This window comes from Sceloporus occidentalis, unplaced genomic scaffold (assembly GCF_023333645.1).
Source record: "Sceloporus occidentalis isolate IW3139 unplaced genomic scaffold, rSceOcc1.0.p SCAF_1, whole genome shotgun sequence".
Taxonomy (NCBI): Eukaryota; Metazoa; Chordata; class Lepidosauria; order Squamata; family Phrynosomatidae; genus Sceloporus; species Sceloporus occidentalis.
This window is the reverse complement of record NW_028316981.1, coordinates 177,703,839-177,721,216: the sequence shown is the minus strand read 5'-3', so window position 1 is coordinate 177,721,216 and position 17,378 is coordinate 177,703,839. Positions and strand designations below refer to the sequence as shown.

Genomic DNA, 17,378 nt, shown 5'->3' with positions numbered 1-17,378 from the left:
TCTATGTCACATGTTTTCCATGGGATAGAAGAGCAGACAGAAAGAGCATTGAATGCTTTTACACTGTTCACCATGACTTTTTCACACTTACCTCTTTGTACCCTACATCTCTGAATGTTTAGACCAGGGATAGGCAATATATAGATATCCAGTTGTTGGGTTTTTTTGTGTTTTTTTTGGATTCCAACTCCCATCATCCCTGACCATTGGCCATGCTGGTTGAAGCTGACAGGATCAGAGGCCAAAAATACTGGAAATCCACAGCTCTCTATTTCTAATATAGAAGAGTGTATCTCTCTAGTGGACTCTCTGTTCTCCAGGACTGCTTCATATTTCCTGAGTCTCTCTTCTTCAGAAATACTGACAGGCACAGGAATGGCTGCCTCCTACGTCAGACCTGCACAACTTGTCAGTAAGTAAGGGCCAAAATTAAAATAAGTGAAACCTTCAGGCCGCATAGGTTTTATATTATTATTAATATAAATTTAATCCACATCCTCTGCCCAACACTCCACTGGAGAAACCCAAGAGGGTGAAGAAGCCTTAAAGGGTGAATATTTTTTCCGTTCTCTTCATCTTCCAGCTTGCCCTCTCTGGAGAAAGCAGAGCAGCAGAGGAACCTTACAGGGCAAGTATTTGCCCATCTTCCTCTGCCCAGCCCTCTCCTCAGGAGAAAGCCAAGTTGTTCTACATCCTCATTCTAGATCTTATCCTAACCAACAAGGATGACTTGGTTAATGGGTGCAAGTGGTGGGATCCTTAGGTGGGAGTGACCATGTTCTCCTGGAGTTTGTTATACAATGGAAAGGAGAAGCCAGGCAGAGTCAGACACGCATCCTAGACTTTAGGAAAGCTGATTTTAGTAAACTTAAAGAAATACTGGGTGTGATCCCATGGTCAACAATACTAAAAGAGAAGGGAGTTCAAGATGGATGGGAGTTTCTTAAAAGTGAGACTCTGAAGGCACAATTTCAAACGGTTCCAACGAGGAAGAAAAATGGGAGATGTCTCAAGAAACCAGGATGGATGACTAAAGAACTTTCAACTGAGCTAAGATTAAAAAGGGATATGTATAAGAAATGGAAAAATGGGGAAATCACCAAAGAGGAATTCAAACAAATAGCGAGCCTGTGTAGGGGTAAAGTCAGAAAAGCCAAAGCACAGAATGAACTCAGGCTTGCTAGAGAGGTTAAGAACAACAAAAAAGGCTTTTTTGGATATGTCCGCAGCAAAAGGAAGAAGAAGTAAATGGTAGGGCCACTGCGTGGAGAAGATGGCAAAATGCTAACAGAGGACAGAGAAAAGGCAGAATTACTCAACACCTTCTTTGCCTCAGTCTTCTCAGAAAAGGCAAAGGGAACCCAACCTGACGATAATGGAGCAGAGGACAGAAAAGAGGAATTTCAGCACAGAATAAGCAAAGCGATAGTACAGGAATACCTGTTTAACCTAAACGAATATAAGTCTCCAGGACCAGATGAACTACATCCAAGGGTATTAAAAGAACTGCCAAATGTAATATCAGAGCCATTGGCAATAATCTTTGAGAAGTCCTGGAGAACAGGAGAAGTGCCAGCAGACTGGAGGAGGGCAAACGTCCCCATCTTCAAAAAAGGGAAAAGAGAGGATCCCAACAATTATCGTCCAGTTAGTCTGACATCGATACCAGGAAAGATTCTAGAGCAGATAATTAAACAAAAAGTCTGTGAACATCTAGAAAGTAATTCCTTAATCACAAAAAGTCAACACGGGTTTCAGAGAAAGAAGTCATGCCAGACAAACCTGATCTCTTTTTTTGATAAAATTACCAACTTGTTAGATGAAGGGAATGCTGTGGATGTAGTATATCTTGACTTCAGTAAGGCCTTTGACAAAGTTCCCCATGATATTCTTGCAAACAAGCTTGTAAAATGTGGGCTAGACAAGGCAACTGTTACATGGATTTGTAATTGGTTGACCAGCCGAAGCCAAAGAGTGCTCAAAAATGGCTCCTTTTCATCCTGGAGAGAAGTGACCAGTGGGGTCCCACAGGGCTCTGTCCTGGGCCCAGTGCTATTCAACATCTTTATCAATGACTTGGAGGACAATATTGGGGGCATACTTATCAAATTTGCAGATGACAGCAAATTAGGGGGAGTAGCTAATACTTCAGAGGACAGGATCAAGATTCAAAATGACCTGAACAGACTAGAAAACTGGGCCATAGCTAACAAAATGAAATTCAACACGGAGAAATGTAAGGTACTGCACTTAGGGCGGAAAAACGAAAAGCACAGATATAGGATGGAGGACACCTGGCTGAATGAAACTATGTGTGAAAGGGATCTAGGAGTCCAAGTAGACCATAAGTTGAACATGAGTCAACAGTGCGATGCAGCAGCTAACAAGGCAAATGCGATTTTAGGCTGCATCAATAGAAGTATAGTGTCTAGATCAAGGGAAGTCATAGTGCCACTATATTCTGCTCTGGTCAGGCCCCACCTGGAATATTGTGTCCAGTTCTGGGCACCACAATTCAAAAAGGACATTGAGAAACTGGAGCGTGTCCAAAGGAGGGCGACTAAAATGGTGAAAGGTCTGGAAACCTTGCCCTATGAGGAACGACTCAGGGATCTGGGGATGTTTAGCCTGGAGAAGAGAAGGTTAAGAGGTGATATGATAGCCCTGTTTAAATATTTAAAGGGATGTCATATTGAGGAGGGAGCAAGCTTGTTTTCTGCTGCTCCAGAGACTAGGACCCGGAGCAATGGATGCAAACTACAGGAAAAAAGATTCCACCTCAACATTAGGAGGAACTTCCTGACAGTAAGGGCTGTTCAACAGTGGAACACACTTCCTCGGAGTGTAGTGGAGTCTCCTTCCTTGGAGGTCTTCAAGCAGAGGCTGGATGGCCATCTGTCAGGGATGCTTTGATTGTGATTTCCTGCATGGCAGGGGGTTGGACTGGATTGCCCTTGTGGTCTCTTCCAACTCTATGATTCTATGACTCATGGGCTGCTGTAAATCCTTTGGCGGGCCGCATGTAGTGTGGGCCTATCCTAGGTGGCTATTGGAGGAGATATGGCCCACCCATGGCTTGTCTAAAAATCCTCTACAAGTTGGTTCAAAGAAATTACTCAAGCCCTAGTGTTTAAAAAATGTCAGCTTCTGACTGGTGCAACTTTCAGGTGCCTTTATCCCTCTCTGTATCATATTCCTGCCATTTAGTTATGTAGCTCTAGTAGAAATCAAGAGAAAAGCAATGACTGCATTGTTTGCCTGGCAAAATCAGGTGGCTTTTATAGACCATGGCAGGGCTCCAACAGACTGTCTTTCTGCCTTCTAGGGCAAGCCACAGGGTACATGTGCTCTGTAAGATCTCATTTCTCTGTGTGTGTGGTTTTTTTTAAATTAAAACATAACTTTCGTCAGGCTTATTTCTAAGCATCTGAGCACTTACTGAGATTCCCTCCTTTGGCTCATACACTATTTGTCCTCTGCGCTTTCCTGGCTTCTCTAGAGTTAATGTTCTCTTTCTTGCACACGTGTGCACACACACACATGCTCTTTCTGTCTTTATTTTCTTCTCATTACTGCCACAAGGAGCTGTGTTCAACCTCCTTGAGCCTTTTTTGGAGTTCTGCATCTCTGCAAAGGTTTATAGCAACAATGGGAAGTTAATACTCTGGTGGAGGGAAGGGAGAGAAACTGAGTCTCAAAGAGCAGATGTGACTCACGCTCATGCGTGCATGCTCATGCACTCTCCTGTCTACCCACCCGCTCTACAGGCAAACAATAGTTGGAGTGCTGGCAGAGCACTCTGGGAGGCTCAGTTGGCAGCTGTACCCCCAACCCACTCCCATTATCACCCCTGAACATGATCCCCTAACATCCAGGGGTCCCCTGATTCCCAACCCCACCATGTGCTGGGGTACCATTTCTGTCCTCTCGGAGCCATGGAGCCCAAGGTTTTCCAAGTCCTCAACATTGGGTTCCTCACCTCCATTGCTTTTCCTTGGTGCTGCACATTCTCTCTGGGGATAGCAGTTCCTAAATCAGGCACAGCTGTTCCCATTCAGCAAATGGTGTTAATCTCCATTCACAGCCAAGGCTGAGCTGTGAGTGCATCTTGCAGAGTGAGCCAGTATAAGCATCCTAGAGAGCAGTTCTCCTGCTAGTTCCACGCCAGAGGTGGCTGCATCCTTCCAGATGTGTGACAGACAGATCGCAGTGGTGAGCTGAGGCTAGGGGTGGAGGTGGAAGAGGTGGGGGGAGAAGAGGGGGCAAAGGAGGCAAGTTGGGGTTCAGGAGAGGGGGGAGGTTTCTGAGGGGGTGCTTCCATGTTCCCTGTTGCAAATTACTTGGTGACCACTCTGGGTAGGGTCCAGGAAAGGGATTAGAAAGCTCTTAAGCTCTTTCTAGTGAAGTAGAGCTAAGCGAGAAGCCAGCTTGAGGGAGGGGCAGAGGAGCATGTTGCTCAAAGCCCCCAAGAGATTAAACCAATATTAATATTTTGAAGAAACTCTGATTGCCTTCCAGTCAGTGTCACTGTAGGAGCTGGGAATACACATGTGCCGCCATCTACTGCTAACAATGGCGTCTTTAATCCTGCCTCTTCCCCCAGGAAGCTTACAAAGTTGAGCTGACACTGTTTGGGTTGTTTTCCTAGCCACCACTTTGGTGAGGTAGATTGGAATGAGAAGGGCTTGACTGGCCCAAAGTCAATCGCTGAGTGGGAATGTGAACCTGTGGCTCCCTAACCGTAGTCTGATCCTGGCTGCCAGTGTAGTTTACTGATGAGTTAAAAAAAAAAAAGACATTCTCTGAAAAGGTACAGCACAAAAAGAATAGGGATTGGGGAAGGAAAAGAAAGAGAAAAACAGGTGGCTGAGAAGCACTGGCAGTGGCAGAAAGGTTGAGATGGGATGGGGACAAACAGGTTTGTGGGTTTTCTGATATCAAGATTGGAGAATGATGGGTCGTGCAACTGGCTGAGGGTATTACGGAACTGGGGCACAGCAAAGATGCCAGTGGCAAGTATGTAAAGGAAAAGTGAGGAGGTAAAGCAGCCTCATGTGATCTTTTGCCATGCTTTTTTGAAAAATTGATGTGACCCTCTACAAAAGCTAGAAGGGACTAGAAGTTAAAGGGATCCAGGCACAACACTCAGTCATGAGGTTTGCTTGTTGAGTGTAAGCCCACCTCACTCAGCTTAGCCTACTTCACAGGATTGTTGTGAGAGTAAAAGGGGGCTTAAGGAACAATGTGCCAGCCAGTGTGGTGCAGTGGTTTGAGCATTGGACTATGACTCTGGAGACAAGGGTTCAAATTCCTGCTGGGACATGAAAACCCACTGGGTGATCTTGGGCAAGTGACAGTCTCTCAACCTCAGAGGATGGCAGTGGCAAACCCCCTCCGAAGAAACTGGCCAAGAAAACCATGTGATAGGTTCACCGTAAGTTGGAAGCGACTTGAAGGCAAATGTGCACAAGGAACAATGTACAGCCTCTTCAGGAGGATTGTATGTTTGTTTGTTTTTCCAAAAAAGAAAACCAGTAATTAAAAAGTAGCTTCTTCTTTTCTGACCTCCAGATGGCTTCATCATTTAACCAGCAGGAAAAAGGGAGGGGAGAGTGGTGAGCCTGTTTGTGTGCCTTTATCAAGCTGATGTACAGAAATCAGCAGGCAGAGCTTTTTACGCTGTAGGAATAAGCATTGTTCCGTATGAATGGCCGTTGTATGAAGCCCCTGCCTAAACACAGAGCCACAGTGGCCAGCTGGAAACAAGGCTGTCTTGGTCCTTCGGTAGACTTCATTCATCTCCCCATCAGATGGTTTTCCTGTGGGGGGGGGGGAGAGAATTCACCTCAACCGCGATCTTGACACCCTGGCTATCTGGTGCAGGTAACCTGTGGCCCTCTAGAGTTTGGCTGACTGTAACTGATAGCCTATCTCACCACTGGCCATGCACAAGACTATGAGGAAGTGATGTCCAACAACAAGTGGAGGGCCTGAGTTGACTCACCCACCCAAGTGTAGAAAACAGACCTTGATGGGCCGATAGGCTCCCTTTAATACAACTCCCAATGGGTTTTTGTTTGTTTGTTGTTGTTTTTTTGACAGCTACCAATTTGCCAGGTGATGTTCTTTCCCCAAACAACCATTGTGGGGGGATGCTGCTTGTTGCGATTCTCACTGTGATAAAGTGCAGAAGGCCTTAGAGACAAGGGTTGAATTTAACTGCTGGGAAACATGATTGGTTTCCACCTTTACAGCCAAAGTGCAAGGTAGTCTTATGATATTCTGCTGCCTAAGGCAAAGGATAGGATGCCTCCCCCATATAGGACACTGTCAGGACTATCAGTTATTTTTTACTTCACCAATGGTGACAAGACATCACCCTCCATTACATCTAAAGACAACAGGTGACTTAAAGGGGTGCAAGGCAGACGAGGTGTGGCAGGCCTATCTTTCAGGAGATGGGAAAGGCCCTGGGCTATCATTGCTCCCCACACCAAAATAAGGTGGTTGCTTTGCCTACTGGTAGGACTAGCACCACTAAACCATATGCTTGTCTACTCAGCAGAACATCTTGGTTCAGTTTGGCTCAGGCTTAGAAGACTCAGTGATAAAATGTTTCTTGGAGTCCATGACTTCAGGCATCTTTCCAGGTTGGGTGGTGATGTGGCATCCTTTAAATACTCCCTGGATCCTGTGAATTAGCAATACAGCTTTCTGACGGTGACTTTTTTCTATGGACTGGAAGGTTTGTTCATTCATCCAGGAGCACTCATCCCCCACGCTTCATGCCCGTCATGGCAAGGCCCAATAAAAGCTTTCACTGCGTGATTTGACTGAATGTACAAACTGGCTCTTAACTGTCAGAGCGGGATTGCCAACTGATCAGGAATAAATTGTTTAAAAAAGAATAAAGAAACGGTTGCTCCTCTGTCTCTAACAATAGCTTAATCTTCAGAAATCGGTTGCTGAAGCTTTTCATGACATGGCGATCAACGTCAAATCACCTGTGGGTGACTACAGAGCTGTCACAGAACAGGGAGCTGCTTTGAAAAGTCTGGCAAATCTGCTCTTGTGGAAAGCACTTGGTGTCTAAATGTGTTTTCCTGCAAAGACTGTTGGACTGCAGTTCCCATCAGCCATATCCAGCACAGCCAGTGCTAAAGCATGGTGGCTTTTGCAGCTTGAGAACACCAGGAAGGCCACATTTTCCCCAGCCCTATGGACAGATGAAGATGTTTGGTGCATCTGCTCTTTTCCCATTGTCAGAGGGAGTAAATCTTAAAATATACCTTGCTTTGGGCTAGAAAGGAGAAACATTCTCTCTCTCTCTCTCTCTCTCTCTCTCTCTCTCTCTCTCTCTCTCGGAGCTATATCAATGTTCTCTCCAAACACTATCTCGGCACAGAGTTCCTTCTCTCGCAGCTCTTGTTCTTGTGATAGCTTTCGGTCCCAAGCTCCCTGTATCTCTGCTCTTTAACACTCCTTCGAGCTCCCTCTATCTCTGCTCTTTAGCACTCCTTCCCCCAGTCTTCCAGGAATTAGCATTACCAGACAATGCTTCATGCCTGACCTGTTGCCCAGAGCTTTGAACAGAGCCCAGCACTCCTGCCCCCTTCCCTCTCCCCCTGCCAAGAAGGAATCGGGAGTGCATCTCACACCCGCAGAGTCTCTGGCTGTACAAATAGATTTGCAAGCTGACACATTCACACAGACCTCACCCTGAGACACTTCGGAGTGGAGTAATGCACTGCTTTCTTGGGGGATAGGCAGGGTGAGAAGGGGTAGGTTTGTAAGTTTGTGGGTTTTTTTTTTTTTTAAAGCCTGCCCACCCCTTAGGAAATAGCTGAGGCATACACACTCTTCTCTTTTTGGAAGAAATCTGGCTGATCGACACAAGCGCTCCAAGATGCGCTCAACCCTGCTGGATTATAAACACAGGAGGACTATACACATAAGAGCCTTATTCAACAGAATGGAGGTCATGGTATATGTGTCTGTTCCGCCACCACCACCCTGAGATGTGTTTGGCCCTAATGCACGTCCTTGCACAAAAACCACCAGCCAGGCAAGACAAGCCGTTGTTTACAGCAAAAGCGACATGCTAGAGAAGATGCTCTAAGCCACATATGATGCACACCAATAGGCAGGGATGTACAATTACCTGTGAACAGTTACATGAGAGTCAGTCCCATGGAAGGTAGACCTGCATGTCTTTATTGTTTAATCTCTGTTACCTCCCAGCTCCCATCACTTCCCATAGTTCATGTATCTTGACATCTGTCCCAGCATCTAATCCTGTATCCTATTCTCCAGTTGCTGTCCCCGATCCTATCTACTCCATGCTTTCTCCCATGGGGAACAGGGGTGCAAAAGAGTGGCTTTATGTTCTTTTCCAGTAAGGTCTATCATTCTGAGAGTGGACTCTTCAGGTGTCCACCACTGCCATCCCCAACCGCCCAGCATGGTTGATGTGAATAACCCAGTGCTGTAGGGAGCCAAAACATGCCATATGGAGAGCAAAGGTGAATTGAATACATGCATGCCATGTGAGGAGGGGGAAATGTATATGTGTGTATAGATTCCACAACACCACATAATTTTTTTATCTGAAGAAAAGTTGCTTTCTGTTCATAAATATAGGAAACACTGCTCAGATAAAACATTTCATAGAAACATGCACCCATACACCCCAAATCATGCCAGTAGTTGTGATATACTGGCACTAAATCCCCTGTGATCTTGGAAGCTAAGCGCAGTCTGCCCTGGTGGTTATTTGGATGGGAGATCACCAATGAGGCTGTATTTGAGAGGAAAGCACTGGCAAAGTCACCTCTGACTATTCCTTAAACCCTGTGAAATTTGGGTCTCCAAAAGCCAACAGGCGACTTGAAGGCATGTTGAAGGCATGCTCCCAAGGGAAGGTGTGAGCCATTCCAGATCCCAGACAAGGACCACAAACTCTCCCTTTAGAAGTGTAAGCTTTCCTTAGTCTTCCTCACACACACCAACACACATGTGCAATTGTACACATCACTTTGGAATGAAAAGGCACAAAAACACATAGCTATACCCAAACCTCTCGGTTCAAACAGACAGCCTGGTGCCCATGGGGCATCTACAGTTGCAGCTGAAGGAGGAGGAGGAAGAGAGGAAGAAGAAGAAGACGACTCTGAAGCCCTTCCTGCAAAACTTAGACAGCCCTACAAATACGAATCATACAAAACTCCACACTGAGGACACCCAACCAGTGCTGGGCAAAGCCTGGTCCAGGTAAGAGGCAAGAGAGCCCCATGGGTGGTGGGCAGGTACTAGGCAGCCCCCAACAAGTGCCCCATGCCTTACCTTACCATGCCATGCTCACCTGTGCTCATGTAGGTGCCTGCATTATGCACACAGTGAAGAGAGATGCAGGGCTCTGAAAGATCTCTCTCTCTCTCTCTCTCTCTCTTCCATGATCTGCCTCTTACGCGTGTTCTCTCTTTCTTTTTCTCTTCCCTCTCTCTCTCTCATGTCCCCAGCCTTGGGCTCTCCATGTGTTTCTGGGTCTCTCCTCCCTCAGTGCCCCCCCATCCTATCCCTCCATCTCTCCATCCAGCAATCGCTCCCGCCCCTGCCTCCCTCTACTTGGGCTCTCTGCCAGCCCAGGCAAGGCTCAGACTCTCTGCCAGGGAGCACAGAGGCAGGCAGTTCCGTGCCATGGCTGAGCCATCCCGAGCTGCCCAGCCTGTGCCCTGTGGCAAGCTGTAAGGTGGGCACCCAGGCAGACCCAGGCAGACAGACAGCCCCAGGTGGGGGAGGGACATCCAGTGCTCCCCCCCAGGTAGGACATGGGGGGATGAAGGGCTGGGATGGGATTCAGGGATGGGGGGACCAAAGGTGGGATGATGCATGGATGGGGCATCACCAAGACTGTGGCCAGAGAATGGGATGCAGGAGTGCATGTTCTGTGCTAGCAGGGTTTGGGGCTACTGGGAATGGGCTGGAAATCTCATCTTGGAACTGGAGGGACCCTGGTTGTTAGATGGACCATATCTGTTTCTGTCCTTGCACCTAGATTTCTGGAAAGTTTAGGCACAGCTTTGGGACTGGGGAGGGGAAGGCAGGAGTGTGCCCTCCTGTGTGTGGCAAGAGGTTGCTCCCTCTGGACCAGGGGCAGCTGGTGGCACTGTGAGGAAGGCACAGCCAAAAGGGCTCCAAGTGTGTCAAGTGGGAACAATAAAGAAGAGACCCCGGCAACACAGAAAATAGCAGGAGAGGAATGCACTTTGCACGTGGAGCCCATCAGGGAAAGATTTTCAGCACACCATTCGGGGTATCTGATGCACTCAAGTGACTGGGGGCTTTGTACAATACATTCCTTTGTATCTGAATCTCTCTTTCTCTCTATCTCTCCCCCTCACACACATGCACACACAGAAATTTCGTGTGTGTGTGTGTGTGTGTGTGTGTGTGTGTGTGTGTGTGTGTGAAAGAGAAATCAGTATATGTAGTCTGTATACACAAAAGTGTATGTGTTTGTCTGTCTGAGAGTGGGAGATGCACGGATAATATTCTGGAAACCGACTCTTCTGTGTCAGTGAAAGGTATACATCCATGGATGTCTACAAGTGCGTTCATGTGTATTAATTCATATCTCCTGTTTGGGTGCCTTGTAATTGGTCAGTGTGTTTTTGCCTGCGTGTCTTTGGGCATATGTGTATTAATAGATGGAGACCTATGAGCATGTGTACATTTCTCTGTGCACGCCATTCATGCTCTACTCATATAAGCAAACAGATATGAGCACACATGTTTGAGCACGCCTATGTGGCATGTTCATGCATGCAAGCAGCTTACATGATTCTTTCCAGTGCTTTTGCACAAACTTTCCCTGTGCACCGCTGTGTCTATGTGCTTCATGAGTGAACATCTTCCACATGTTTGCACCTTACATCCACATACATGCAAGTCGGTTCTTTCTGTACAGAAAAGCCAGACATTTTTACTGCAAACAAAATGGAATTATTGAATCCAGCATAATTGGAACTATCTTAAGGACTGCAGAACTACAATCACAAAACTGAATTGTGGAGTCAGCAGGAGTGTCTGGGAAATCTGCTCAGCGTCTGAGCATTTATAGTCTTTATGGCTGTGGAAAGGAGCTTTTTGAAGTCCCATGACTTGTTCCCAGTGGCTGGAATTAAAGCCTTTCTCCTTACCTACCCCCCTAAAAGAAAACTCCCCTTGCCCATCCATCTATCAAAGGTCCTATCTCTTACTGCTCCCTACTGCCCATGACACTCCATTGAGTCTCAACTCCAACATCCTTTCGATCACACTATTTTGCAATTAGGAGGACAGAATACCTAACTGACCTGGTCTCATAAGAAGCTGTTGCTGCTTCTGATGATATTCCCTGGGATTTGTGTAGCATAAATAACAACTGATGGGTTCATTAAATCAAATAATATTTGCATTTGTGTGTGTCTGTGTGTGAGAAAAATCTCTTACATCTCTACTGCAAACTGCCAAGGCTTTTGGATATGCAAAAGACCAAATCTTCCAATTCCCCATCCAAATCTTCTGTTCTCTCCCAATTCCCCTTGTAGATTTGAACGGATGTGTCGGAATGCCTAGATGTATAATGGCAAATCTCTTATTCAGCTTTTCAGAACCAAAGTGTGTTTAGGGCTGACTGAAGTGTCTTAATTCCCCATTAAGAGGACTTGAGTATGTGCAGGGTCAGCCCAAGCTATTTTGCTGCCTGAGGTGGAGGACATGATAATAGCCTCTCATTCCCACCTGTATTTCAACTAAGAAGTTGACAGGGCTGGCAGGTGTATCTTTCTTTAACACTGGTGATGGGACAGCACCTTCCATCTCACCTCAAGAGAGATGGCTAATTTAAGAGATACAGGGGCCAGGTTGCTTGGAACACGGTGATCTGCCCTAAAACAGTTAGGCAGATGCCATGGCGATTTCTACCACATTACCCAGCATCTGCCACCTGAGGCAACTGCCTCGCTGTGCTGAGAATGGCCCTGAGTATATGCTGCAAAATTATTTTTTGTACAATCTGTGTGTGTGTTATGTGTGCCATACACATCCCTCTGTGTGTGTGTGTGTTGTGCTGCATCAATGCATGTTGTAAGCTCATGGATTAAATTAACACAGCTCAGAAAGAGGATAAGATCACAGGGCGCTTTGGAAGAGAGAGCGAGAGAGTGAAAGGGAGATTTTTCTTTTTTCCCTAATAATGGAGCTGGAAACTGACTGGCCGTAAATTCAGACAAAATAAAACACCCAGTGACATTACTTTGCAGAATCTGTCGCCACAAGGCAATGGGATGGCCGGTGGCACAAGTAGCTTTCAAAGGAGAATTTTGACAGAGACACAGACAGTAATTCTGTCAAAGATTCTGTTACTCATGATGAAATAAGATAGCTAAGCAGAACCTCCATGTTGCAGGGCAGTGTATCCTTAAATACCGGCAGTGGAGAAAAGCTATTGCTTTCATAACCTGCTTATAGGTTTCCTTGAAGTATCTGGCTTGACTTTGTGGAAAACAGGTATTGGACCAATCTAGCTTTTGGCCTAATCTAGTGGGGATCTGCTTTAAGAAGTGTCACCTACTCATCTTGTACTACAGTTCCAACACCGAACATTTAGGAAATGCTAGAATTAATTCCACCTAAACAGAAGCATCCTTAAACATCACTCTTCCCCCACCCTGTACATCAACTAGGACTTATGCAATGTGGAGATATCTCCATGGGGATCTTTGCTTCACCTGGTCTCTGCTGTGGAAGCAGCAAATGGAACAATTGCTTGCAGGTCACTTACCTGGAATTAACAAAAGCAGAATAAGGAGAGAAGTCTATACCGGAACCCAAGAGGCCAGGAAGGGAACGATCCTCCAGGTGTACCTCCAACTCTCTTGGTGATTGATAGCCTTCTACGTAAAAGAAGATCATGCTTGTCGTTTCTCTTTCTCTCTCCCCTCTCTAAGGATTGCAATGAAGTTAGAGTTGCCAGTGTTTAGGAAGTAGGCTCTGAGCTCATTTACGCTGAGAGCCAGCTCAAGCTCTTTTGTCACTTCAGGTGAAAATTAATTTTGCTCTCCACACCTTCCTCTCCCATCCCAGCCACATGAACCTTCTTGTCACTTCTTCCTCAGTGGGGAGGGTGGATTGGATTTGGGAACGATGGAGCAAATGAGGTCTTCCCTTGCTGCCTTTTCTGTGTTCCACCAAACTGAATGGCTGCTGTGCATTTCATGTTCAAGGAAGGGTACAGAACTGCGATTAGGAAAAACAAAAGTGAGGGGATAGCAGTTTTTTAAATCCCAGAGCCTTCTGTACCAAGAATCAAGAGCAAGGATGTTCTGACTATAGGTGCATCTGGAGTGATTGAAAAGTCCTAGTTTTTGTTTCTGTTTGTTCCAGTTTTATACTGAGTTAAAATACAACAGCCTGAGTAGCTGGTATTGAAGTCTCTGATTGTACCAGGAGCTAACAGGCAATATCCTAGGACAGACAAAATATGTATGGATCTCAAAGGTAATACCAGAAAGGACAAGAAGAAGAACTAGGATCATTTTTATCATCCAGATGCATCCTTCGTCAATCTGTTTGGGGTTTTTAACTAAAAATCGGGCCCTCCCATTGGGACCTGGCAAAAAAACTTGTTCTGACTACAGAAACTGAAGTGAAATGGCAGTCCTTCCACATACAACTCATACCCTTGTTAGCCCATGTTCTCTTAATTTTGCCACAGCTGGTTAGAAAACAGTTTGTGTCTTCTCATTTTAAATGATACGATTGTCTGGTCTGCAAATCTCCCAGATCTCTGTCAGCCGATCTAGAGCTATAGTTTGGTGAGTCTGTGAGTCCTGGGAGATTTCCTAATTATTCTGGAGCCACTGGTGTCCCATTTCCTCACACAACAATGTCTGAAAGGAGTGGAGCCAGACATTTTGCTGCCTCAGCTAAAGGACAAGATGGCATCCGTCCAATTTCATATACCACAATCAACTGGACTAGCACCTGAATTTCACTTCATTTCTGTGTGATGGGACAGTGTCTTCTATTACACCCAAGGACCACAGACTACTTTCGAGGGTGGAGAACAGGCCATTTGGCACACACCTCTTGGCTCCCCAAGAGACAGGAAAGGCCAGGGGACTTAGATGGCACCTGTTTCCCACCATAGTATCTGCGGTGTGACTGAGGCAGTTGCCTCATGCTACGTAGGCTCAGTCCTGTCCTGCTTCCACTGGCCTTTCTTCTGATCAGGGGCATCACTAGAAGGCTGTGGGGTTCAGCCTACCCCAGGTGGCACCCCAAAGGGGGAGTGACACAACAGTGCCCCAAACATCTGCATTTGGCAGAAATAAGCTGTGGTGTTCCCCTGCGTCCCTGTAAAATGCTGAAGAGATGGTATGAATCCAAGGCTCAGAGGGGAGAGAAAGGATACACCCTAGTTTTAAAAATAATAAATTTTAAATGTTAATTTTTGAAATAATTATTTTTTTTATTTTAAAATTATTATTATTATTTTAAAATCACATCTTACCAAATGTTCACTTTAACGACATGAAACTAGGTGCATGTAAACACAGTGAGGCTGTGCGTATGATATTGTAATTTAAAGTTATAATTTTAATGTTGCTAGTTGTTGATGTCACAACTATTTCCATGACATTCAGTGATATACAGGAATTACGATTTATGGGTAACATTAGTACAAAAAACATTACTAAGGATTCTGTCTGGTGTGGTATGGGAGGAGGTCGATAGCGGGGCATGTGTGACACCATGAGTTACCACACTGGGTGACACCAGCCCTAGTGACGGCACAGCTTCTGAGCAGTAACCCACACATGCTGCGTACCCTGTTTGGCTCTGCTCCTGTGACAAGCTTGTTCACGCTTGAAACAGCAAAAGGCTGACTGTCAATTGCCCTGGTACAGCTGCGTTCACACTTCAGCTAAGAGTGCGCCGTGTGGCGAAGGAAGCCAAGAGGTCGAACGCAAGGCCTTATCTGAAACGAAGAACATGCGTCACCATGTATAGAGTGTGAAAAACTTAGGATGCCAGGAGAGTTTAGGCTGGAGTGTGGTGGGGTGAGGAGACAACTTAGTGAAGCAGAGCATAGCAGTTTATAAAATTAGCAGCAATGTGGAGGAAAGTATTCACTCTGTCTCCCTGAACTTGCAGGAGTGCTTAAATTGTGCATGTTTCCTCATGCTCCTGCCTCAACAGAGAGTGATGGGAGATGCCTGTCTGCAGGGCCGGTCCTGCCATTAACCACAGTAAGGGGATAATTCCCAGTGGCAGAAGCAATGGGGCAGTAATGTGGGTTTTTTGGTTGTTCTTTGTGAACTCTACTGCCATTTCCCTGTGTTTGGAAAACAGAGCTGTGCAGACAGACTCCTCAAACCAGAACTTGGGCATGTTACTTTCAAAATGCCCCAGCTAGGCTTCTTGGTGTTGTAGTCTTAGAAAGTAACTATTGTAACCTCTACTTTCAATTAATCTATCTGTCTAAACTGTAGGTGTGGACACTGTTCTATTGCACATGTGAATTAGCCATTGGATGATTGCCAAGTGATTCAATAAAATTCACAAATATGAAGTAGAAGGCTTTCACAGCTGGCATCCATATTGGGTGGATTTTTTTTTTTTGGGGGGGGGGCTATGAGGTTATGTTCTAGAAGAGTTTGTAGATGCAAAACAAACCACACAAATGCATAATTACCCTGGGCTGTGGGCAGAGTAGGCTGCTCTCTGTGGGGTCCTTAACCCCCAGCCCAGCACACTTCCCCTCTGCAATGACAGCAGGGCTGCAAGCACAAACCTCAAACTCCCCATCCCTTCATGAGCACATGATTGATTTTACTTGTCTATGGTGCCATAACTGTTGTTGTGTGCCTTCAAGCCATTTCCAACTTAGGGTGACCCCAAGGCAAACCTTGGGTTTGACTTTGCCTCCCTCTGAGGCTGAGAAAGTGTGATGTGCCCAAGGTCATCCAGTGGGTTTCCATGGCTGAGTGGGGATTCGAACCCTGCTCTCCAGAGTCATAGTCCAGTGCTCAAAGCACTACCTCACACTGGGGAAATAAGCAGCCCTTGTATAAAAACTAGATTTCCCCCATTTCCTATTGGCCAATAGGATTTCTTTTTATCTCAATGTGTTTCCATAATGGAAAACCCTAGAAAGAAAGATTTCACGCCTAGGTATCTGAATTCTTTTTTGGGGGGAAATCTGGGACTGGGGCAGGAATGGGTTTTGGAAAAACAATAGAGAATGGGGCACTGCTGGTTATAATCACTTTATGCAAGTGCTTTGTGCATCACTTCACAATGTCAAAAGTGCTTAGTGTGCATTGATTCTGTAATCTGTGCAACAATCATGCAAGGTAGACCAATAGTATTAGCCTCATATTACTTGCATACAAGTCAGAGACTGACAATAGTTTGCTGTTGATGCCACTTTCTTCCAGAAAGCTGAAGTCAGTTTAAAAAAACGTTCATAATTAATAGCGCTTATTATATGTGCTGTGTGCCTTCAAGTCATTTCCGACTTATGGCAGCACTAAGGTGAACTCATCATGGGGTTTTCTTAGTAAGATTTGTTCAGAGGAGATTTGCCAGTGCCTTCCCCTGAGGCTGAGAACATGTGATTTGCCCAAATTCAACCATTGGGTTTCCATGGCTGAGCAGGGAATCACTCACCCCAATTTTGCTTCTCGTAAGCAGGTTTGGGGATTGTTTGAAAAACCTGCAAAGCCTATTTAATTGGAAATGACTGCAGGACAAAAGGAAACGTATGTGTGCATAGTTTTCTCAAATCCACTCTAAATTCTCTAAAGAAAAATGGCCTGTTTCCCACCTAAGAGATGATGATTGATGTGAAAGGCTATATGGTGAACTTGTGGGAAAGACTTATTTATTTATTTTATTTATATCCTACTTTTCTCATGAATGGACTTAAAAAGCCTGAAACTACAAATTGGCTAGCTGCAAAGGTCAGCAAGATTTTTAGAATGGGAAGTAAAAGCCTGTTTGAGATAAGAAAACTTATCTGCAGTGTTAATCAGTTAGTAAAGAGAGGAGTCGAAAGTGTTAAAGAGCTGAGCAGCTAAAGTGAGGTGCCCTCCTGATCTGATTTCCTTTATTCGATGATGGATTTTGCTTTTCTGCTTAAAGTTCAGCCTGATTTTATATTTCCCCAAGGTGTTATTCAATGACCCCACCGTTCTGGTCCTTGAGCTGCCTAGGGAAGGGAATTAGATTAGCCCCAGTGACTTTCATATTTCATTGACCTTGTGCTTGCAAATGGCTGTGCCTCTTAGGATACAATCTTCCATACATCTTCGGCCTGAGAGGAAAGCTAT

At 45.5% G+C, this 17,378-nt stretch overlaps 1 protein-coding gene and 1 long non-coding RNA gene across 5 annotated transcripts in view; one reads left to right on the top strand and one right to left on the bottom strand.

Moving 5' to 3' along the window:
- Nucleotides 1-9,416, bottom strand: part of LOC149322827 (uncharacterized) — a 38,518-nt gene extending 29,102 nt beyond the window's left edge. The window contains exon 1 of the long non-coding RNA XR_016272161.1: nucleotides 9,362-9,416. This is a non-coding gene — a long non-coding RNA (uncharacterized LOC149322827). The remainder of the gene's footprint in view (nucleotides 1-9,361) is intronic.
- LOC149322826 (caM kinase-like vesicle-associated protein) overlaps nucleotides 9,123-17,378 on the top strand; it is a 57,181-nt gene continuing 48,925 nt past the window's right edge. Inside the window, exon 1 of one of the 4 annotated variants that reach the window (XM_089483541.1) lies at nucleotides 9,123-9,270. The gene's annotated coding sequence lies outside the window, so the exon portion shown is untranslated. Of the gene's footprint in view, nucleotides 9,271-9,668; nucleotides 9,821-10,018; nucleotides 10,313-17,378 lie in introns of those variants that run through there. The other 3 variants (XM_089483558.1, XM_089483549.1, XM_089483566.1) reach the window with 3 other exon arrangements.